The sequence below is a fragment of the Pantherophis guttatus genome, chromosome 5 (assembly GCF_059756535.1).
Source record: "Pantherophis guttatus breed Tessera chromosome 5, ASM5975653v1, whole genome shotgun sequence".
NCBI lineage: Eukaryota > Metazoa > Chordata > Lepidosauria > Squamata > Colubridae > Pantherophis > Pantherophis guttatus.
The window spans coordinates 70,460,615-70,484,678 of NC_142067.1; the positions used below are offsets into that span (position 1 = coordinate 70,460,615).

Genomic DNA, 24,064 nt, shown 5'->3' on the forward strand with positions numbered 1-24,064 from the left:
CTCTCTCCCCTTCTCCCTTTCTATATTCCCCCCTCTCTCCCCCTCTCTCTGTATCTCTCTCTGTGTCTCTCTCTGTATGTCTCTCCCTCCCCCTCTCTCCCTCTCTCCCCCTCTCCCCCTCTCTCTGTGTGTCTCTCTCTACATCTCTTTCCCCTCTTTCTGTATCTCTTTGTTTCTCTCTCCCCCCTCTCTCTCCATCTCTATCTCCCCCTCTGGGTGTGTGTCTGTGTGTGTGTGTGTGTGTGTGTGTGTCTGTGTCTCTCTATGTCTCTCTCTCTCCCCACTCCCTCTCTATCTCCCCCTCTCTCTGTATCTCTCTCTGTGTCTCTCTCTGTATGTCTCTCCCTCCCCCTCTCTCCCTCTCTCCCCCTCTCCCCCTCTCTCTGTGTGTCTCTCTCTACATCTCTTTCCCCTCTTTCTGTATCTCTTTGTTTCTCTCTCCCCCCTCTCTCTCCATCTCTATCTCCCCCTCTGGGTGTGTGTCTGTGTGTGTGTGTGTGTGTGTGTGTGTGTCTGTGTCTCTCTATGTCTCTCTCTCTCCCCACTCCCTCTCTATCTCCCCCTCTCTGTGTGTATGTCTCTCTCTATGTCTCTCTCTCTCCCCCTTCTATCTCCCCCCTCTCTCTGTATCTTTCTCTGGGTGTGTCTCTCTCTCTCCCTCTCTATCACCCCCACTGTATCTCTCTCTCTCTCTGTCTAAGTGTCTCTTCTCTCTCTCTCTTAGAAAGCCTAGGCTGGGGCCAAGCCAGCAAGCTCTCCCACCTCAACCCTTTGTTGTGCTTTGGCCGAGCCTGGCTACTCACTCGAGGAGGATCTCCCCACTCATGTGCACCCTCCTGGCATTTCCACAGCTGGCCAGTGGATTGTGAGAAGAGAAGGAAGGGGAGGAGGAGGAGGATCCCCTGAAGGGAAGAGGCTGTGGCTTGCACTTATTCCTCAGCCAGCCCGGATTTCCAAAAAGCTGCCAAAAAGAAAGAAAAGGGGAGCTCACTGGCTTGGCCCAGCCTTGGCTTTCCGAGAGAGAGAGAAGAGATACACAGACACAGAGAGAGAGAGATACAGAGATATAGATACACACACAGAGAGAGATACAGAGATACAGATACACACAGACAAAGACACACACACACACACACACACACACACAGAGAGAGAGAGAGACAGATACAGAGAGAGGGGAGATAAAAGGCAAGAGAGAGAGAGAGATAGAGAGAGAGATACAGAGAGAGGGGGAGAGAGGGAGATAGAGAGGGAGAGGGGGAGAGAGATACAGAGAGAGATACAGAGACGGGTATTAGGATATGGTTTGAGCCTAACCAGTTGTCCAGGCAATATATGTGTTCTGTGACATTGTTCTGTAAGAACAATGCTAGTGTGGGCGGCTAAGTATAAATATAGTATTAACGATATAGATGTAGAGACAGCATACTTGCATACTTCATTGAGACACATCATCTATAAGAGGAAGCCTTTAGGAGTTGAAACACAAAATCATACTGATTGTTGGAAGTTAAATAAAAGCCTTTATGGTTTGAGACAATCAGGGTTTGAGTGGAACCAATGTATAGTGAAAGAGCTAAAAAAGATCGGTTTTCATGAAGGTGTAGCTGATAAGTGTCTCTTTAAAAGAGAAAATAATGGGTTAGTATCATTTTTGTTATTGTTTACAGATGATATAGTCATAATAACTAAAACTGACAAAGAAGCCATAGATATTGTTAAACAGTTACAAACCAAATTTAAGATCAGAAATTTAGAAAATATTAGGTATTATTTGGGTCTAGATACCAATCAAACAGTTAGAGGTTATAAAATATCTCAATCTAGCAAAATAAGCCAAATGTTGAAACATTATGGGATGGAGCTATGTAAGCCAGTTAAAACGCCTATGGCACAGGATTTTCAACAAGGAGAAATCCAAAGTCCTAAATTTAGTAAGGAGATCTACCAGTCTCTTATAGGTAGTCTATCTTATATAAGCAATTGGTCGAGACCTGATATTTCATTTGGAGTAAACCAATTAGCGAGATATAATGCAGAGCCAACTGATAGGCATTGGCAGGCCGCAAAACATATATTAAGATATCTGAAAATGACGATGCATTATGCATTGTATCTAGAACCTAACAATGATTTAGTATTGAGCGCATATGGTGATGCCAGTTTTGCTACTGATTTGACCACCAGAAAGTCCACATCGGGTATAGCTATCATGTTAGACAATTGTTTGATTGGCTGGAAATCAATTCGTCAAAAACTTATTAGTCTATCTACTATGGAGGCAGAATTCTCATGTTTGTCACTAGTTTGTACTGATCTGATTTATTACAAACAATTAATGATGGATATTGGTTTAAAGACGGATTATCCAATTGTAATACATGAGGACAACCAAGCTGCTATAAAAATGGCAACAAATTTAGTAGTTAAAACTAGATCTAAGTATACTGACATTCGGTATCTGAATGTTCGTCAGTGTACCCAAAGCAACATGGTTAAGTTGGAATATTGTATGTCAGAAGACAATATTGCTGATAATTTTACCAAAGTGCAAGGTGCTATCAAACATCAAACGTGTTGTGAAAGCTATGGATTGAGGATCTAAACTGTATATATTGACCTGTCCAAAGGGGAGAATTTTAGGATATGGTTTGAGCCTAACAAGTTGTCCGGGCAATATATGTGTTCTGTGACTTTAATGTGAATATGTATTGTGTGACTTTAAAGTTTTACTGCTGATTCATTGTAATGCTGAGTCATGCTGTAATTAGTTGTGAACGTATTTAAGAAAGGTACTGTAATGGATTCAGTTGATGATAAGCTACCATTGTGTGTGGAGTTGCAATCATTGTGCTATCATCGGTTTGATGGATCTGCTACCATCGTGGTTTGTGAACCAGAGTGAGTTTGTTATTCTAACCAACTACTGTTTGTGTGGTAAGAAGAGTTTCTGTATCACTGGACTGATTTAATTGGCAAAGACTTGGATTGATTTAAAGACTATGAGATTGTTTTTTCACTATAAAGTAAACTTTTGATAAACCAGTTTGCACATCTCTTATTCATTGCTCTCAGCAATGTTTCTCTGTGCTCTACACTCTGCTGGTTGGTAATACAACAACAATATCCTTAACAAGGGGGCAGAGAAGGGGAGAGAGATAGAGAGAGAGAGAGATACAAGAGAGAGGGGGGAGAAAGGGGAGAGAGAGACATAGAGAGACAGATACAGAGAGATGGGGAGAGGGGGAGAGAGAGGGGGGAGAGAGATACAGAGAGAGAGATACAGAGAGAGGGGGCAGAGAGGGGGAGACAGACAGACAGACAGAGAGAGAGGGGGGAGAGAGGGCGGAGATGCAGAGAGAGAGGGGGAGAGAGAGAGATACAAAGAGAGAGATAGAGAGAGAGGGGGGAGAGAGAAAGAGGGAGAGACAGAGACAGAGATACAAAGAGAGGGGGAGAGAGAGAGGGAGAGAGAGAGCGAGTGAGTTTAATTGCTGTTTGTGATTCATATCTTGCAGATGCTCTTTTCCACATAAGGGGAACTGACTGTCAACTCTCGAAATGAAGATGAAGCTATATTTTTCTTGCTTCATTTCTTAGTTCCTGCGTGTGCTCACATTTGCAAACCAGTAGGGAAGGTAAGTGAATCCCACCTCTGGTCATCTTTTCCTGCTTCATAGCTGCCACACACTCTGGGGGTGGGAGTAGATAGACTGTCTCACAGACAAAGTACAAGCCTTCCCATGGGGACCACGGTCATCCTAACAAATGGCAGTTGAAGGAGGAGAGGAGTGACCAGGGAGCCATCAATGGTTTTAATTGGACAATTTGACTTGGGACAGTGGAGGAGGGAAACATTTATTCTTTTAATTATACTTTTAAAGAGGTTTTCATGCCTCTTGGTCAATTCATTGGCTATGCCAATATGATGTACCCAATAAACATGTTCTTTGAGGAACCTGCCTGCCTCGGAATTCTGATTTCTTTGGATGTGTTACTCGGAACCCTGACACTTAGTCTAAATGACTGTGTAATTTTACAGATATACAGCAATAGCATTTAAACTTATGTACTGCCGCATAGTGGCCTATAGCACTCTCTGGGTGGTTTAGATCCCCAACAATCTCGGTCCTCATTTTACCGATCTCTGAAGGATGGAAGGCTGGGTCAAACTCGAGCCCTGTCAGGATCGAATGCCTGATTGTGGGCAGAGTTTGCCTGCAATACTGCATTCTAACTACTGACCACCAGGGCTCCTTTTGATATATGATAATGATTCTATAATAATACACAATGTTACAACAAAAGTCAACCTTTCAGATCTAAAATAGTTCTTAAAATTATCAAAATATTTTGTCAAACATAGGTTCATATATTCTAGTTGTAAATTTTCTGTCAGTCCATTTGGTCAACTGATTCAAATAATTTTTTTTATCAAGTTTTTTTTTATTTTTTTAGACAAACACACATACAAACATACAATGTATTTTCTTTGAACAGAGTATTTTGCCAGTTCACAAATTTAAATAGTATTTAGTCATTTCAATTTCAATTTACAATTTCTATATTTCCTTTTTGCCATATTCATTTCTCATCTATTTTTTAAGAACCAATATTACCCTTCATTCTCATCTCTAATCTTAATTAAATTCAGTTTTTCCCTTCTATTCTATATTATACCCCTTCCCATTGTCATCTATTTGTATATCTTTCCTCACCTTGGTTAGTTATGTAATGTTACAGCAGTTTAATTCTTATGATTATAATAAATCCGCTTATTTTATAACATATATTTCGTTTGATAATACAAATCCAACATTTTAGTCTAAATCAGTTAGTTATATATCTTTTTTTATATTAATCAATATAAACATGAATATTCCAATTATTTCCATGCAATCCAATTCCTTACAAATCAATTAATTATAGCCAATTCTGCTTTCAACATAATATATAATTGGAAGTATTTCAATTATTACAATTAATCATTTCTACTTTCTTCACATTATAGAATTAAAGAATTAAAAATATCCCAACCATTACAGTTTCCCTAGTTAACTTTAAAGTATTCTAGCTGTTATCCAAGCCACAACTTAATCCTTTCTACTTTCACCACCACATACCATTAAAGGTATTTCAATTGTTACAATTTAAACTTATCCATATTTCTTTTTTAAAAATGAAATAAAAAAAAACAAAGCTTATTATTATCTAAGTTTCAAAGATACAATACAAATATTCCAATTATTATTCATTTCATTTTTGCAATCATATGATTTCCCATTTTTTTTACTACAATTCATATTTCAATTCTAAATACATATAGCATCTTTCTCTTTTATTTCTTTTTCTCCCTTCCCATTTTTATTTTTACCTTTTTCTTTCCCCTTTTTTCTTTTGTACTTTGAAATCATGAGCTCTCTTCTTTTGCCCTAAATTTCCCATTGTTTCCCATCTCTTTTCTCCTTTTTAGTTCCCCATTGTTTATCCCACTATTTATCCCAGTGTAATCATTCTGTGTTTCACAAATCTGAACTCTTCTATTTTGCCCTGCATTTCCTGTTGTTTCCCATTCTTTTCCTCTCTTTTTTTCTTTTCACTGTTAATCCCAGCGTAATCATTTAAAATTTTTGTGTTCTTTCTATTTCTCCCTTCTCTCCTTCTTTGTCTCTTTCTGCCTTTTCTGTTTTTTCCATTGTTAATCCCAATGTAATCTCTAAAAACCTCCTTTTTATTATTACTATCCATATATTCAATTAGTTTTCCAAAATTAATCTCATTGTCTTTATCTTCTTCTTTGTTTTCAGTCTCTGTGTCTTGCTTCTTCATCTTCGTTTCCTTGTCAGCTTGAACATGCTGTCTCTCAGTTTTTGGATCCTCAAGTTTCAATTCTCCATGTGGCATTGTAATTATTCCTCTTATTTCTTCTTTCCATGACAAATACATCATTTCCATCATTTCTCTAATTTCCTGCGCCATTTTATTCTTTCTATATTAGTATTGTTCCAGATTTAAAAGTTCCGTTGTTTTCCTCTTTTTTTTCCCAAAGTCAAGCCGCTTGCAGACAAAGCAATCCTCCCCGAAAGTTCTCACGACTATTATCACTGATATAGTTCAAAGTTTCCAAAACAAAGATTCCAAATTGCAATGCTCTTGTTTCTCCTGAAGTTGTCTCTCTAGAATCCACAATTCTCTTAATTGTTTAACAGTGTCCATTTTGTATCAATCTTTGTTAACAATCTAGCTTCTTTTTTCTTCTTTTTAACTTTAAAAATACCAAATCAGTTTTATAGTCCAGTCCAAATTAAACAATACTTTTCCCCTCTTTTTTTTTTTTTTTTTGGTATAAAGCACTTCTATTGCAGGGCTTAATATCCAATTGTCTTTTATTTTTCTTAGTCTTCAACAAGAAAGGATCTATTTATTTTCTTTCCAATCCTTTAGCCAATTTTGGGGTTGTTTCTTCTAATTCTTAAAATTTTCCAGTTAATTTTATTCAAAAATCAATTTTCTTTTCGGGTTTTTGTCCCTTTAAATTCCACTTACATCCTCTTTTCTTCTTCTAAACTAGTTAGCCACTAGTTTTACATTGGAGGTTTCAGGTTTTAAAATAATTTTTGTTGTTCTTATTTCGCCTGTGGGTTGACTGTCACTCACCCGGCTTCAAAAACTCTGTTGCATTCACCGCTCCTGTTCAATACTTCATCTGGTTGCCCCAGCTTCTTTTTTTTTTTTTATTGCAAAAGTTTTACAATTACATTTTCACCCCTTTCCCCCCCCCACCACCCACCCCAAACTTCCCAACCTCCCTAACCCTCCCTAACACTCCCCTCCCCCCAGACTTCCCTATATTATACTCATATCTGGTAAAGAAAGATAAAGAAAAAAACAAAAAAAAACCCCTTAATATAAAACTTATGTAAAAACTTGAACCCCTCCCTCCCCTTTATAGTTTTTCTTTTTACCCTCATTACATTAAAATATTTCTAATACATTATTTTCAAATAAAAGCTATTTGATACTTTCTAGTTTGATATTTGTTCTGAACATATTCTATCCACCTTTTCCATTCCCATTCATAAGTCTCTTGTGAACAATCTTTTAAGTATGCTGAAATCTTCGCCATCTCTGCAAAACTGGCCATCTTCAAAGTCCATTCCTCAATAGTGGGCAAAGCTTCATTTTTCCAATATTTACCTATCAACAATCTTGCTGCTCTTATCATATACAATATCAGTTTTGTTTCACCCAATGTAAAACCCTTAACTATACCCAATAAAAACAATTGTGGAGAGAATTGAATTTTTTTCTTCAAAACATTCTGCATGACCCACCAAATTTTTATCCAAAAAGCCTTAACTTTCCTACAGGTCCACCAAACATGATAATACGTAGCATCCAAACATTCACATCTCCAACATTTTGGCTGAACATTAGGGTACATACATGACAACTTTTTGGGATCTAAATGCCATCTATAAAACATTTTATAAAAATTTTCCCTCAGGTTCTGCGACTGTGTAAATTTAACATTCTGAACCCAAATTTTTTCCCATGTTTCCAACATCACTGGTTCTTCAAAATTTTGTGCCCACTTAATCATACAATCTTTAACTAATTCAGTTTCTGAATCCCTTTCTAGCAAAACATTATAAAGCCTTTTGATATGCATTGGACCTTTCTCTTTTATATGTCTAACCAATTCTTCCTCGTGCAACATAATACCAGTTTTTTGGTCCTCTTTCCATCTCAATTGTAATTGATTATATTGTAACCAAGTTAAATTAATCCCTTCGTCCAACAGTGTCTGCAATGTCTTCAGCTGCCATCTGCCCGCATCTGTAAAAAGAACCTCTTTGTATAAAAACCCCCCGAGTGACATTATATTTGTATTCCACAAAATATGACCAAGATCCAGCCATAGCGGTATTTTATAATCCCATTTGAATCGGTGCTTCTTCCAAACTCTCATCAAAGAGTCTCTAAGTATATGACTTTTAAATACTTTATCAACTTTGTCATCATAAAATAAGTAAGCATGCCATCCAAATTCAAGATCAAAACTTTCTGCATTCAATATTCCAGTCTTTTTCCTTCCAAACCAATCACTTGTTAAAGTTAAAGCTGCTGCATCATAATATAACTGTAGGTTTGGAAGTTTAAGACCTCCTCTTTCTGGAACATCTTGCATAATTTTCAATTTCACTCTCGGCTTTTTCTCGTTCCAGACAAACTTATTCACTCCAGTTTGCCAGACTTTCAATTGTTTATCACTTTTGAGCACCGGAATCATTTGAAACAAAAAAAGAAATCTTGGCAAAATGTTCATCTTAACTGCTGCTATTCTTCCAAGTAGAGACAGCTGCAGTTTTTTCCAAGTCTCCATATCTTTCTGCACCTCTCGCCACAACACCTCATAATTATTTTGAAACAATTTCATGTTTGATTCTGCAACCTGAACTCCTAGATATTTTACCTTAGGTACAATCTCAAAACCTGCCCTCCTTTCAAGCTCATGTTTACGATCTTGTGTCATGTTTTTAGCTATCATTTTAGTCTTTTTTGGATTCAGTCTAAAACCTGAAACTTTACCATAGTCTTGTATAATGTCCTTCATCAGGATTATTGATTCCATTGGTTGTGATAGGGTAACAACCAGACCGTCTGCAAATGCCTTTATTCTATAATCCTCTTGCCTAATCATTATACCTTTCGAGATATTAGAGTCCCGTATTGTGTTTAGCAAGACTTCTAATGTTAAAATAAATAAAAGTGGGGACAACGGACATCCCTGTCTTGTTCCTTTTTCGATTTTGAACTCTGTTGTCAAACTTCCATTAATAATGATCTGTGCCTTTTGCTCTTGGTAAATTGCTGAAATCGCCTGTATAAATTGATCCCCAAAATCCATCTTTTTTAAAGTCTTTAGTAGAAAGTTCCAATCCACTCTATCAAAGGCCTTCTCTGCATCCAAAAAGACCAGCACTGCAGGAATCTGTTTATTCTTCTCAAGATATTCCAATAAATCTATTACTTGCCTTACATTATCCTTCATGTGTCTGCCCTCGATAAATCCCGCTTGATCATCATGAATCACCTTTTGGATTACTGGCATCAACCTGTTGGCTAATACTTTCGCATAGATTTTATAATCTGTATTCAAAAGAGATATTGGTCTGTAGTTCTCTGGTTTTTTGGGACCGACTTGTTCTTTTGGTATCAAAGATATGTAAGCTGTTGTCCATGATGGGGGTATTTTACCCCCTTGTTGAATATTGCAAAATAAATCTCTGAGTTGTTCCACCATTTCAGCTTGCAAAGTTTTGTAGTACACTGCGGTCAAACCATCCGTGCCAGGAGCTTTGGCTGTTTTTAACTGTTTAATTGCTACTATTATCTCCTCCTCTGTTATAGGATAATTCATTCTTTCCTTTTGTTGATCAGTAATTTTTGTAACTCTTTTATCGTTTAAATATTTTTCTATAAGTCCATTCTGCACCTCCTCTTTGGCATATAGTTTGGTATAATAGTCCACAAAAGCTTCTTTAATTAATTTTTGTTGAAAAATTTCTTTCCCTCCAATATCAATACTATCAATAGTCCGTATACTTTGTTTTTTCCTCAATGTGTAAGCCAACCATCTGCCCGGTTTATTAGCGTTACAAAATGTATTGTGCTTCGCATATTGTATGTTTGTTGCAACTTGTTCCGCCATAAGCATTTGGAATTGATCTTTCAAGAGTTTTATAGCACCACATATTCTTTCATCTGTTGGATTTTTAATAAGTAACTGTTCTTTATTCTTTATTTCTATTTCCAATTCAGATCTTTTCTTTTGTCGAAACAGTCTATGTTTAGAGTTCATATGGATAAGCACCCCTCTCATATAGGCTTTGCTTGCATCCCACACAATTTCTATTGGGGTACCTTTATTCAAATTTATTTCAAAAAATTCTTTCAAATGCTTTTTAAGTTCTGTTGTGTTTTTTTCATATCTGAACAAGTTCTCATTTAATCTCCAAGAACGTCTCTCAATCTTATCCATCTCAATTTCTATCCATACTGGGCTATGGTCAGTCAAAGTTCTTGGAAAAATCTTTGTTCTTTTTGTCTTGACAAGTAGATCATCTGACAACAAAATGAAATCAATCCTAGAGAAGGATCTATGTCTATCTGAATAAAAAGTATAGTCCAGTTCTTTTGGGTTATGTATTCTCCAAATATCTTTTAGTTCCAAATCTTCTTTCATATCAAAAAAGGTCTGAGGTAACCTAATCCTAGATTTCGCTGAACTCCTTTTGTCTAATTTAGAGTCTATTACTCCATTCCAGTCTCCCATGATTAAAATAGATCTATAGTCCCATTGTAGTATTTTAGTATGTAACATTTTATAGAAATAATCCTGTTGTTGGTTGGGAGCATAAATTCCTATCAAAAGAATTTGACCATATGTTGTAAGTAATTCAATTGCTACAAACCTACCATCTTCATCTGTTTCTATAACTTTAGCCGTAAATTTCTTATTTACATAGATAACCACACCATTCTTTTTTTGCAACGTTGAAGATATAAAATGTATTCCTAATTTGGAGTTTATCAAGTATTTTTGATCTTGAACTGTAATATGCGTTTCTTGTAGACAAATTATATCATTATTAAATTGTTTCAAATATGTAAATAATTTCTTCCTTTTCTGCACTGAATTCAACCCATTCACATTCCAAGATAAACACTTAAGCATCATCTTCATCTTTCTGGAGCAAAGAGCAGAATAACAGAATATCATCCAAAATCTTCGGAGTCGCTCCCCCCATGGCTCCAGTCTCTTGTGTAGTAGTCTTAGCTCCCTTCTTGTCTTGTCTTTCCTGTTGTTGTTGTTGCTTTTGTTTAAGTAATTTAGATTGAGCTCGAGTTATACGTTGATCCTTAACTTCGATCATCTGAACCGGGTCCAAGATTGGAGAAGATTCCAGCAAAGGCTCATCCAGAAAACCTCCTTCTGCGCCTTGCATTTCCTCTGGTTCCTGCTTAGACTGTTCTTGCAATTCTCGTTGAGGTTGCTTCTCATCACTCTCCTTAATCTCCAAAACTGTAGATGTACGTGGGGATGGTGTTCTTTCCTTAAGAATAGTAGTGTAGAAGTGCTCTGCCTTCTCCACGGTGTTCAAACGATATCTTTCTCCCTTGTATCTCAAAATTATACCAACTGGGGCGTCCCACCGAAATGGTATCTGTTGATTCTGCAATTCTTTAACAAGAAAGCCGAATTCTTTTCTGGTTTTCAGCATTTTAGGAGGTAATTCTTTATAAATTCCAATTCGTGAGCCCCCCACTTGCACAGAGGTGTAAAGGGATTTTTGCAGGATGTCATTTCTTATTTCTCTATCTGTAAAATATATGACCACATCTCTGGGCAATTGTCTTTGTCTGGCCACCCAAGAATTCACTCTGTAAATTTTATCTATTTTGTGAAAAACCACATCAGGATTAACTTGTAAAATCTTGGCCAGAGCCTCAGAACAAACCTGTCTCAAATCCTGTCTATCCTCTTCTCGAATTCCTCGAAGCCGTATTGCAAACTCCATTGCCCTGAATTGTACCATCACAATTTCATTTTCAACTCTTTGCATTTTATTGTCAACATCAGCAATTTTATAATCATTGTCTTTCATCTTAACATTAACTTCTGATTTAAACTCTTCAACTTTAGAATCAACTTTAATAATAAATTCTGCCAGGCCAGACGCCACTTCTGATATTTTTTTGGTCACCTTGTTTTGATTCTGTTTCACCATATCTTTAACTTCATTAATTTCCTGCATAAATTCCTGGTGTGACTTTTGAAGTTTATCATCTATCTCCTGTTGAGATTTTTGAAATTTATCATCCAGAATTTTAGAAATAAATTCTTTTAAATCTCCCACGTCAAAATCTTTTTTCTGAGTCTGTATCTGTTGTTCAGGGGGAGGCTGTGTTTTATGTGTGGGAGATCCACCTCCTGTTGCCTTCGCTTCCTGCTTCTTTGAGGCCATCCTGCCACATAAGCTAGTTTTACTAAAAAAGGAAGTTCTTCTTCCTCTCCCACCTCCACAAAGACTTCTGAAAAAGTCCCCCAGATTTATTCAAATAAAAACTAAAGTAAAGCAAAGTCCAGTATTGAAAAAGGAGAAATTTCTCTCTTATTCTCTTGTTACCAGCGAAGCAACTTCGTAACAGTTTAGAAACTTTGTAACAAAGCAAGATGAGTTCAGCAATCCACACTCGCCAGTTCGTTAACTCTAAGGCTAAGCGCCATGTTTTTACAGTTCACTTTCACTCATCCGCATTTTTTCGCTCAGATTAGAAAGCCAAGAAAACTCTAATACTTGCGATTCCGAGTTTCAGGGTTCAAGTAAAAATATACTGCTTGTTAAGGCTGGTTCCTTTCCTTTAAATTTGAAGTTTCCTGTAGCCGGCTTGTTCTGCAAAAGCAGACTTGTCCCACGCCGCCCGGAGTCCAGCAGGTTGAACGGGAGCCGCTCCTGTTCCCTCCCCTATTCCCTGGGGGGGTTGCAGGGGCTCAACCTGTGCCCTGTGATCTCTCTTCAAAAATCCTAAGGATTTTGAAGTTTTCGAGCCGCTTCTTAGTCGCGAAGCGGCTCTACAAGCGGCGGGGCTGGCAGAGCTTCAAAAGGCACCGCCGCCGCCAAAGACGAGGAAACCGGAAGTGGTTGCCCCAGCTTCTTGACAGCCGCAATGGCTGCCGCCTCCACTGCCGAATTGGAGAGAGATTCCTCTGACTTTTGAGGAACTTGCCTGTTCCTCTTGGTCTTCCGAGGTGCCTCTCCTTCTTCCCCATCCCTACAGGACAGTTCTGGTCTGAAGACCCCTTGGCAGCAGTTTGTCAGTCCGGGTTTTCGCAGATCTCATCAGAGCCCGCTAATTCCCTGACTGTCTCACTGCAACGTTTCTGGTCAAATCTGATTCAAATAATTATTTGAGGGATGGTATTTAAAAGAGTATTTAAAAAAGTAATACATGGAATACAAGATAATTCATTTTCTCACTATAATGCACTGGGGGTACCTTTCTTAGGTAACTACTCAGACAAGCAAGTTTTTGTCTGTCCCTCTTGTCATTCCTTTGAATGAGAAATTCAAATTTCATATAGCATTGATATTCTTGGTTTCAAAGAAAAATAACAACATAAAGCAAGCAGTAATTGTGAGAAGCAGCAATTTAGCTTTCCATATAAATTATCTTTCACTGCTATAGCACAATTACATGGTGATATATTGGTGGATTGAATGCCTTTCACAGATGTCTGTTTAGAAATCAGACCTTCTTTGCTTATGTATATATGATATCAGTGGAAAATTATATGGAGCCTTTATATGAGGTTTCCTGTCTACTAACTCTGTGCTGAGGTGTAGCTGGAAGAAGTCTGAAATATTATCTCTAAGGGACTGCTTTGAGCATCTGCAACTGAGGATATGCAATAATATTCTTTGGTGCACACACAAAAAATTTAATATAATCTGATGAAGGGAGAAAAACAGGAGATCTATTACTTTCCTTTGTGGCTTTGGACAGGTTGTTATTGCTGGGAAAAAGATGTAGGACAACACTTGTACCTTTACTAAAGAATTACCCTTATGCACAATTACCTATAAAATAGTCCCAATGGAAATCATAATGGTTAACTGCCTCAATAAAAGCAGCACAACTAATTTAATATTGTATGACATTAGAATTAAGTTGCAACGTTCACGACAGCATCAGCAAGGAATATCTTTTTTGAAAAGACACCATTTTTTCCCTCTCTCTCAATATACTGTAAATATAGCTAGATAGACACATATGGAGATAGATTCAGTAATCTTTCCAATATTCTTTCATTTTGCCCCATTTTAATTGGGAGTACTTATAATTTGCTAGGTTACTTGAATATCAGTATTCAGCATTCAGTTTCTAATTTGTCTTTTTATGCAATTGCAATTTCATATATAATATGGACTGTTTGAATTAGCTTTGAGGTTAAAGCCCTTCTGCAAAGAGCACAGATTAGAATCATTTTGATGCTGAGGCCAAGTAATTCTCTAAGGCTAAATTTTGATGTGTGTTAATACAAAGTTCAGACCACATATTTAGGTTGATTTAAATGCAGAGGGACTTGCTTCCAGTCTCAGTCTAACATTCTGGTCATCCTCAAAAAGTTAGAATGGATATATTTTCTTGCTTGTATTGTATAGTTGAAAACCAAATTTATTAATTACCTTAACTTTATACATCATCAGAGCCAGCGGTGAAATCCGCTTACCTTCGCTACCAGTTTGGATATGCGCAGATGATAAAAAAAGGGGACGTAATGATGTCCCGGTGGGTGGGTGGAACTTCCTGCTGCCAGTGCTACCGGTTCAGCGAGCCGGATAGAATCGGGGGGATTTCACCATTGATCAGAGCTAGGAGATAGTTTTCCTTCTTTTATACTGAAGAATTGCACCACGGCTGCTGACAGAGTATTTGCATTTAGTAAGGCACAGTCTAGTGCTAGTTCATCTAAAAGATACTTAGCATACAATTTCTAAGTAGTTAAAATATTTCACTTGTTCAGCTGGTTGCCCATCCATATTGCATTTATGTCTCTTATGTTTTTCAAAAAGACTAAGACTTTAGTCTCTTCATGATTTATTGAAAGTGTTTCACATGTGCAGTACCTAGAAAACTGTATCATTAATCTATGTAATCCAAATCTAGTTTGTACTTGAAATGTTGCATCATTAGCATATCATAATATAGGTGTTTTTTCCTAGATAATTTTGGAAGATTTAGAGAAAACATCTCCCTCCCAGAAAAGAATACAACCTATTTATGTTAATGCCTGCAGAAAATTGTTGGAAAGCATTACTTTAGAGAAAAAAATCAGCTACCACATAGAAAACAGACCTACTGCTGCTGAACAATAAATATTCCATTTCAGTAAATTTTTGGAATTCTGTAAGGAATCCTACAGCAAACTTTCAAAGGAATAAAATAAAGAGTAAACCCCAAAATCAGTAACTGACCAGGAAACAAACTTTTGGGATTCCAGAAACTATGCTTAGCCAAATCTTCTAATTATAAATTACTAAGACTTTTCATAGTTTATTCCTAGAAAAATATTCCTAGAAAAGTTTGTGGTATTAAAGATACAACAATATTTATTATTAACTTCTGTGGATATATTCCTGAGAGGAATGAGTGAAGAATGTCAGGAATGTATGCAGTGTATGTCAAGAATGTATATTTCAAGCAGAATCATCCAAACTATGAAGGTCAACCCAACTGCCCAGTTAAAGCAAGAAGAACAGATATGGGGTATCAGCAATATAGGAAGTTGGTGGAAGAAAAATGTCCACTTTTGTGACAGTAGCGGAGGCATCAATTTCTATTGCACAGAAGAAATCACTCCTGTATTTTTACCAAGAAAACCAAATTTATAGAAAATATAAAATGAATGACAATACAATGCTGGATGATGGATTCCTCAAGTCAGATGGCACTCAACATACTAAAGAGAAATTGCTGAACATCTTTCACCGTGCTAATGTACTTATGATGTAATTATATTTAAGCCTTTGGGGAGTTTTGTTGTTGATGTTGCCATACACAAAAATAAAATTCAAAGCTGCAGAAATAGAATTACAATAGGAACACAGAACTTAAATGCATGAGCATGGGAAAGCCCCAATACAATGAAAGAGGAATTGAAATGACCACAAATTGACATGTTAAGCATTAATGAATTGAGATAATAATAATAATAATAATAATAATAATAATAATAATAATAATAATAATAATAATAATAATAATAATAATAATAATAATAATAATTTTATTTCTATACCGCCCTTCTCCCGAAGGACTCGGGGCGGTGTACAGCCAATTTAAAAACACAGGACACAACAATGATTAAAAATTAAAATAATTAAATAGATTTGGCCGATTTAAAACCCCAAAAATTTAAAATACCCCAATTTAAAATTATTATGTTGATAGCCCTGCCTGGTGGAACAACAGGGTCTTCAATGTGCAGCGAAACACCCAGAGGTTGGAGATCTTACGTATTTCCGGGGGCAGTTCATTCCACAGGGCTGGGGCTCCCACAGAGAAGGCCCTCCCCCTGGGTGTCGCCAGCCGACATAACTTGGCTGATGGCACCCTGAGGAGACCCTCTCTGTGGGAACGGACTGGTCGGTGGGAGGCTATTGGTGGCAGAAGTCGGTCTCGAAGGTACCCGGGTCCTGTGCCATGGAGCGCTTTAAAGGTGGTGACCAACACCTTGAATCGCACCCGGAAGACCACTGGGAGCCAGTGCAGCTCGCGCAGGAGGGGTGTCATGTGGACACAACAAGTTGCGCCCATAACCACCTGCGCGGCCGCGTTCTGGACCAGCTGGAGCCTCCGAGTGCTCTTCAAGGGGAGCTCCATGTAGAGAGCATTACAATAGTCCAGCCGGGAGGTGACAAGGGCGTGAGTGACCGTGCGCAAGGCGTCCTGGTCCAGAAAGGGCTGCAACTGGCGAATCAGGTGAACCTGATAAAAGGCCCCCCTGGCCACGGCTGTCATATGCTCTTCTAAAGACAGCCGTGCGTCCAGGAGGACACCCAGATTGCGAGCCCTCTCCGTGGGGGGCAAGGATTCACCCCCAATAGTCAGCGATGGCACCTGCTGACTATATCGGGACGCCGGAAGCCACAGCCACTCCGTCTTGGAGGGGTTGAGTCTGAGCCTGTTCCTCCCCATCCAGACCCGGGAAGAGAGAGAGAGCTGGGAAGAATGGATTGGATGTGGGATTGGACACAGGCCAGGCTCCCAAAGCTCCTGATGAGTTCCATAGAGCAACTGAGGGAGGAAATTGATCAAGCCACCATTTGTGAGGAGGGGGCGTCATGCCGGCCAAAAGAGAGGGGAGGGGCAGCAGATCCTTTTGAAGTAAGGAGACACAGACTGGAATGCAGCCCCCCTTCTCTCCCCACCAGAAGGAGGAGGAGCCTGGGATTGCAGCCACTGCCACTTCCATGCAGCAGGCAACCCTCTCCCTCTCTTCGAACTAGAGCCAAGAAAGAGGGCCAGTCACATCAACTGCAGGATTACAGGGGCCAACGGGAGGAGGGAGAAGCAGTGCTGAATGAAGTGCCCCGCTTCAGGGGAAAATTTGATAGGGACTCAAACCAGCTAGCTCTATTCTTTGACTCGGCTGAGATCCACCTAGAACACTATGGACACCTCTATCCATTCCCCAGAGCCATGGTGAATACCATTGCAGAGGGGCTAGAGGGAGAAGCAAGGGAATGGCTACCTGTCCTCCACAAGAAGATGTAGATGCAGCTGTCCAACTGCAAGATGTAGATGACTTCCTATGACTGCTAGAGGCCATATTTGAGGAGGCGGAGGAGGACCTGTATGCAGAAGATGAGCTCAGAAACCTAAGGCAGAGAGGGTGACCCATTAAAGAACACATCCATGAGGTCAGGAGAGTCATTGGGAAGCTATCCCCTTTGCTGGAGTGGCTGTTAGTTCATTTTTTCAGAACAAGCATGGACAAGCAAATTGCCCGGGTAACCGTCTATCAGGATATCCCAAACTGACTCTCTGAGTCGTTCTGAGTACCCATAAAAGCCACATCCGACAGAACCCCAGAGGCCAAACAAATCCCAAAGGAATATCAGGACCACGCAGAAGTATTCAGTGAGGCTGAGTCCTGCCTCCCCACCATGAGACAGACTGCACCATCAAAATCATCCCCGGGCCAAAACTATCCAAGCCCAAACTGTATGCCATGACGCCCCGGAAAATGCAAGAAATGTGAACATAGGCAAAAACCTAGTCAGGGATTCATCGAGCCAGCCAAGTCACTGGTCACAGCGCCAGTCCTATTCAAAGAAAAAAAAAGATGGAACTATGATATTGTGAGTGGACTTTAGAGGAATCAGTGCCGTATGCATACACAATCTATACACACTCCCCCTCATGAAGGACATGGTATCTCACCTAGCCAAGGGAAAGGTTTTTTACCAAATTAGACCTCAGAGAAACATACTACCAAGTACGCATCAGGGAGGGAGATGAGTGGAAAACAGTGTTCAACTGCCCCCTAGGGAGCTTCCAATTCAAAGTGGTGCCTTTCGGACTGCAGGGAGCCCCAGTGGTGTTCATGGAGTAAATAAATGAAGTGCTGCATGAGCACCTCTACAAAGGGGTCCTTGTCTACCTAGATGACATCCTCATCTACACTGAGATCATGAACGACCACATACTCTTAGTTCACCAGGTACTGGAGAAACTTCTGGCAGCCAACCTGTATGTCAAGCTATCAAAATGTGAATTTCACTGTGCATGGCTAGACTACCTGGGCTTCCAGGTGTCAAATGAGGGTATAGAGATGGACCCAGCCAAAGTACAATCCATCCTAGGCTGGCAAATCCCTCGCACCCACAGACAGCTAAAAAGCTTCCTAGGGTTTGCAAACTTCTACAGACAATTCATCTCCTCCTTTGCAAAGATCTCCAAATCCATGATGGGTTTGGAGATCTTAAAGACAGGGGGCTCAGGGATGAAACCCCACCTGGGACATCCTCTACAATGGGACTTTACCTGCCAAGAGGCATTTGAAACACTAAAAGAAATGTTTGCAAAGGAACCAGTGCTGAATTAGTTCCTTCATTAAACCCTTCGTTATCCAAGCAGATGCCAGCAACGTGGCAGTGAGAGCAATGCTACTCCAAAGAAACAGCTAAGGAAACCTACAGCCCTGCGCCTACACCTCCCACAAGCTCACAGACACAGAGAGACAATGGGCCACATGGGAAAAAGAGGCTTTCGTGTTGAGATGGGCACTGCTAACCTGGCGACATCTGCTGGAAGGGGGCCAGAAACCATTTGAAGTGTGGATTGACCACAAAAATCTGGAGGCCCTCAGGACCCCACAAAAAATATCGTCAAAACAAGTCCATTGGGCTCCATACTTCAACCATTTCAACTTCGTGCTAAAGCAGGTAGTGGACGCCATTGTTCCCTCTACTCAAGTAGCTGCCCAAGTGAACACCATATGACAACACCATGAACGACAAGACCAATCAGCAAATGACCTAACAACAAAGCTCAAAATTGAACTGCTAGCAGACCCCTGGTTCCAAGACAATCAACATATCTTGACAAAAAGAGATGACTTCACATGGAAGGGGATGAAACTCTATGTCCCAGAATCCCTACACACCCTAATCCTCCAGAGGAGCCATGATGTTAAACGGGCAGGCCGCTTCAGATTCCTAAAGACTTTACACTTAGCATGGAGGCAGTTCTGGTGGCCCAGCATAAAGAAAGACGTGGGCAATTATGTGAAAAGTTGTACCATCTGTGCCACAATGAAGAAACTTCCAGGAAAAACTCCCAGACTGCTACAACTGGAAGCAGAACCAACAAGACCATGGGAGGGTTATTGCAATGGACTTTATAGTGGAGTTGCTGAAAAGTGGGGGAAACATGGTGATCTGGACTGTAATAGACCTATTCTCCAAACAGGTGCACTTCATACCCTACAGCAGACTACCCTCCACCCACCAGTTGGCCAAACTGTTCCTGAAGCACATCTACCACCTGCATGGAGTACCACGGAGAATTATCTCAGACAAAGGGGTCCAGTTCATGGCTAAATTCTGGAGGGAGTTCCTGTGGTCCATTGGGTCATCCCTGGGCCTTAGCTCGGCCTTTCATCCGGACTAAGGTAGAGTTCCCCAAAAGCCCTAGGAGCAATTCTGGGGCTTGGAGGGTGAGAGCTCCCTGGTAGTCTGGCTGAGCTCCGAATCCAAGGCTTTTCTGCTTCAAGCAGAACAAGACACTGCGACCACCCCTGCAATCAACATTTAGATTCAAAATAAGCTCAAAGCAGGCAGAACAAAAACAGGAGTCCTAGCAACTGCAAGTACTGAACTTTAACTCTGTGTCTATACTTCTTCCTTCTAAGACTTTTAAAACAAAAGCAAAAATGGCACCTGAACTGTAACAGGGCGTGAAAGTTATAGTGAAAGTGATAGTTAACATCGTTAGTGCTTCCAAGGCTTCTAAGGCTATTTAAGATTATTGGATTCTACACCAAAGAAAGAAAGATTTAAAGTGGAAAGACTACAGTTTGGACTTTAAATAAACTATAATACTTACAAAAGATTTAAAAACATTTGGACTTACTGATTTGGTTGCTGTAGGAAGTATAAATTGAAAGCTAAAAATGGCTTCTAAGCAAATAAAATCTGGTTTCAAAAGTGCTGGATCACCAGCACAACCATCAAAATTACAATCTTTGTCTACTTCAAACCCACAAATATTGACTTTGGAGATTCTACAGGAATCTCTGCAGGATGCTTTGAAGCAACAAACTTCTTTTTTAGAGGGGAAAATTAAGGGAGTGTCTGAAGAAATGGCTGAAATTAAAGAAGTTATACAAACTTGGAATTAAGAAATAAGAGAAGACATAGTAATGGCATTTCAGGGTCTGGCAAAACACATTGTTGGATGAAAGAGTAGAAGAAATTAATCAGTCCAATTTGAATTTGGAAAATAAAATGGATGAAGTTCAGACCAAGGTGGATAGGGCAGACGATGAAGTGGTGATGTTACAGTATAGAGCAATGGAATTTGCCCTGAGAGTAAGAGGTTTGAGAGAACACAATCGAGAGAATTTGAGAGAGATCTTTTTTTTTTTTTGCAAAGTTATCTTTTTGCAAAGATAACTGGGGAACAACAAGCAGATCTCTCATTGCAAATTGACAAAATATATCGTGTTAATTCCTGGTTTGCCAGACAGAATCAACTGCCAAGAGACATTGTGATTTACTTTACAACAAGGAGGACCCAAAATGAAATTTTACAAGCTTTCTATAAAAATAAACTTCAAATTGCAGGACAAGAGGTTTTAGTGTGAAAGAAATTCCCCCCAAAATGTTGAGAAGCAGAAAGGAGTTTGCTTTCTTGGTGGATGAACTTAGAAATCAACAGATTCAGTTTAGGTGGGATGTTCCAGCTGGACTGGTGGTGAATTATATGGGAGAAAGGTATTGCCTTAACACAAGTTGGAAGGCAAGAGATTTTTATACTAATGTATTAAAGGCTGAATGCCCACCATCTCAGGAAATGAGAAGAAAAGAAGAGCTGGCAATACAGGGACAGAAGGAAAGACAGCCACAAGCTGCAGGAGAGATCTCGCTTATTGAAGAAGATTTATTGCAATTCGTTGGTACTGATCAACCTTTGGAAGTAGCAGAAAAAAGAGAAGAACCACAAGAACAAAGGCAGACCCGTGCAGCAGCAAAGTGAAAAGGACAAGATTTAAAGATACAGCAAACTCAAATGAAAGCTCAAGAAGCTACAAAAACAGAAGCGGGGGGGGGGGCAAGACCGAAGAGAAAAGTGCAGGAGGATCTTCAGCTGGCCCTTTTAAAGCTTCAAGGTGTCAAGAATGGCAACTAAATTCTTGACTTGGAATGTCAATGGTTTAAATTCACCACAAAAGAGAAAGAAAATATTTCATTATCTGAAACAGTTTAAAAATGATATAATTTGTCTGCAAGAAACACACATTAGAGTGACAGATCAAAAATATTTGATAAATTCAAGATTGGGAACACATTTTGTTGCATCTGCCCCAGAGAAGAAAAATCTACACAATCTACAGAAAGGAGTTTAGGATGGAGATCCAACCCACAAGAAGTTAAGAAAAGAAGAAGTAGGTCTCACAAACATAAAAACTTTTAAATTAAACAACAGTGTAATGCCAGTTACTTATGAGAGGACTGAATATATAAAAAGATAATGGGCAAAATATTGGCTTATTTTATCCTGAGGAGAGTGGCAGATCTCTGCAGTGCTGAATTATTGGGTGTGAAAAAGGCCTTAAACCAAATGGTTGGAAATATCTTGTTTGTTTTTTGGAGTTCCGGATAAATACGTGTATGCTGAGCTATATGGCAAGAGACTTATTGGATTGGGGCACGCAGAAGATCTGGTTGTTACCCTATTATGATGGTTGGAACCAATTATCTGGATCAAAGACACCTCCATAAACATTATATGGAATATAATTATAAAGTCACTCGGGTGGTTGTCGGGGTTTTTTCTTTTCCAATATGAAGATATTTGTTGCTGATGGGGGCAGATGGTAACTGAAGATATCGAAAATACTGTTGGAATAAGGATGCGATGTTACCCTAACATGAGTGGAGTTCATCATCCAGTTGAAAGATATTCCAGAAGATGCTATATGGATCATAAGTTTAAAGTTTTTTTTTTTTTTTTTTTTAGGATCTTATTTACATAAGGGAATATTTTTCTAGGGGATTGGGTAGAAGAATAAAGATATTAAGAATAATTATGGTAATTCTGTAGGAAAGTGGGTGGAGAAAGGTTAGGTTATGGATTGTCTATTTTAAAGAAATGTTTAGATGTGAATATTTGTAATGAAGGGGGGAAACGAAATGGCTACTGGAACTGAATAAGTGTTAAATTAGGACTTTTTGAATACTTAGAATAGAAGTATGTTTTGAAATGTTATATTGTCTGAGGGGTAGTAAAAGGGTAGACTACGAGTAGAAATTGTTAAATTGGGAGATATAATAATATTATTATTTTAAATCAGGAGTTATTAGATAATGTTATAATAGAATGTCACTTTGAAATGCTTATTATAGCATAGTATACGGGGGGTATGATAATCTTATTAAAATGAAAGGGTCAGTATATGGAGATTGAGTATGTGGATAGTAAAGTATGATATAATCTGTTATGAACTTGGGTTTTACTATGAGGAAGTCAAGGGGAGGGGGGGAAGAGGGGGGGGGAAAAGGGGGAAAAATCTGTATTTGAAAAACTTTTTCAATTAAAAAAAAAAATATTTGATAAATTCAAGATTGGGAACACATTTTGTTGCATCTGCCCCAGAGAAGAAAAATGGTATAGTTATATACCGAAGGACAGATTTAACAGCTAAATTAATTGAGGCAGATGCTCAAGGAAGATATATTGCAATTGAATTTTTAATAGAGGGGAAGAAAACACTTTTAATTGGAGTATATGCTCCCAATCAACAGCAAGAAAAGTTCTATAAATTTTTGCATACTAAAATAATACAATGGGATTATAAATCATGTATATTAATGGGTGATTGGAATGGAGTACTGGACACTCAAAAGGACAAAAAAAGACTACTTCAAAATACCAAAAAACCTGCAAGACTGCCCAAATCTTTTTTTTTTTTTTTGATATGACAGACGATATGGAGTTGAGAGATATTTGGTGAGTATGAAATCCAGAAGAAAAGGATTTTACTTTTTTTTCTGACAGACATCAATCCTTCTCCAGGATTGATTTCATATTGATTACTAATGATTTCTTTTCTAGGGTAAAGAAGACGAAGATATGTTCAAGAATTTTATCTGATCATAGTCCGGTGTGGATGGAATTAGAGCAGGAAAAGGGACCCAGAAGGTCTTGGAGGTTAAATAAAAACTTGTTTAGATATGAGGAAAATGTGAAAGAATGTAAAAAACAAATGAAAGAATTTTTTGTTATGAATATGAACAAAGGTACACCTATGGAAATGGTCTGGGATGCAAGTAAAGCATATATGAGAGGAACCTTAATACATTTGAATAATAAATATAGACGTAGACAAGAAAAAAACGGAGGGATTTAGAAGAGGAAATAAAAATGAAAGAGCAGGCACTCATATTGAACCCAACAGATAAGAAAATCAAGGAAACAATAAATTTGTTAGGAGGGCAGTTTAATATGTTGATGGCAGACCAAGTGGCAACTAATTTACAATATGCTAAACATAATACTTTTTGTAATGCAAATAAACCAGGTAGATGGTTAGCCTACTTGTTAAGGAAGAAACAAAAGCTACGTACTATAGAGAAGATAGAATTCAAAGGTAAAGAGGTATATTAACAAAATATGATTAAAAAAGCTTTTTTAGAATTCTATACAAAGTTATATGCTAGTGATACAATTCAAGGTAAAGACATAGACAGATATTTACAGGAGGAGA

The 24,064-nt window shown here is 38.6% G+C and overlaps 1 protein-coding gene across 2 annotated transcripts in view; it reads right to left on the reverse strand.

Moving 5' to 3' along the window:
* The window catches only part of IL1RAPL1 (interleukin 1 receptor accessory protein like 1), a 2,053,286-nt gene that overhangs the window by 477,362 nt on the left and 1,551,860 nt on the right, over positions 1 to 24,064 (reverse strand). The gene's annotated exons all lie outside the window — the stretch shown is intronic.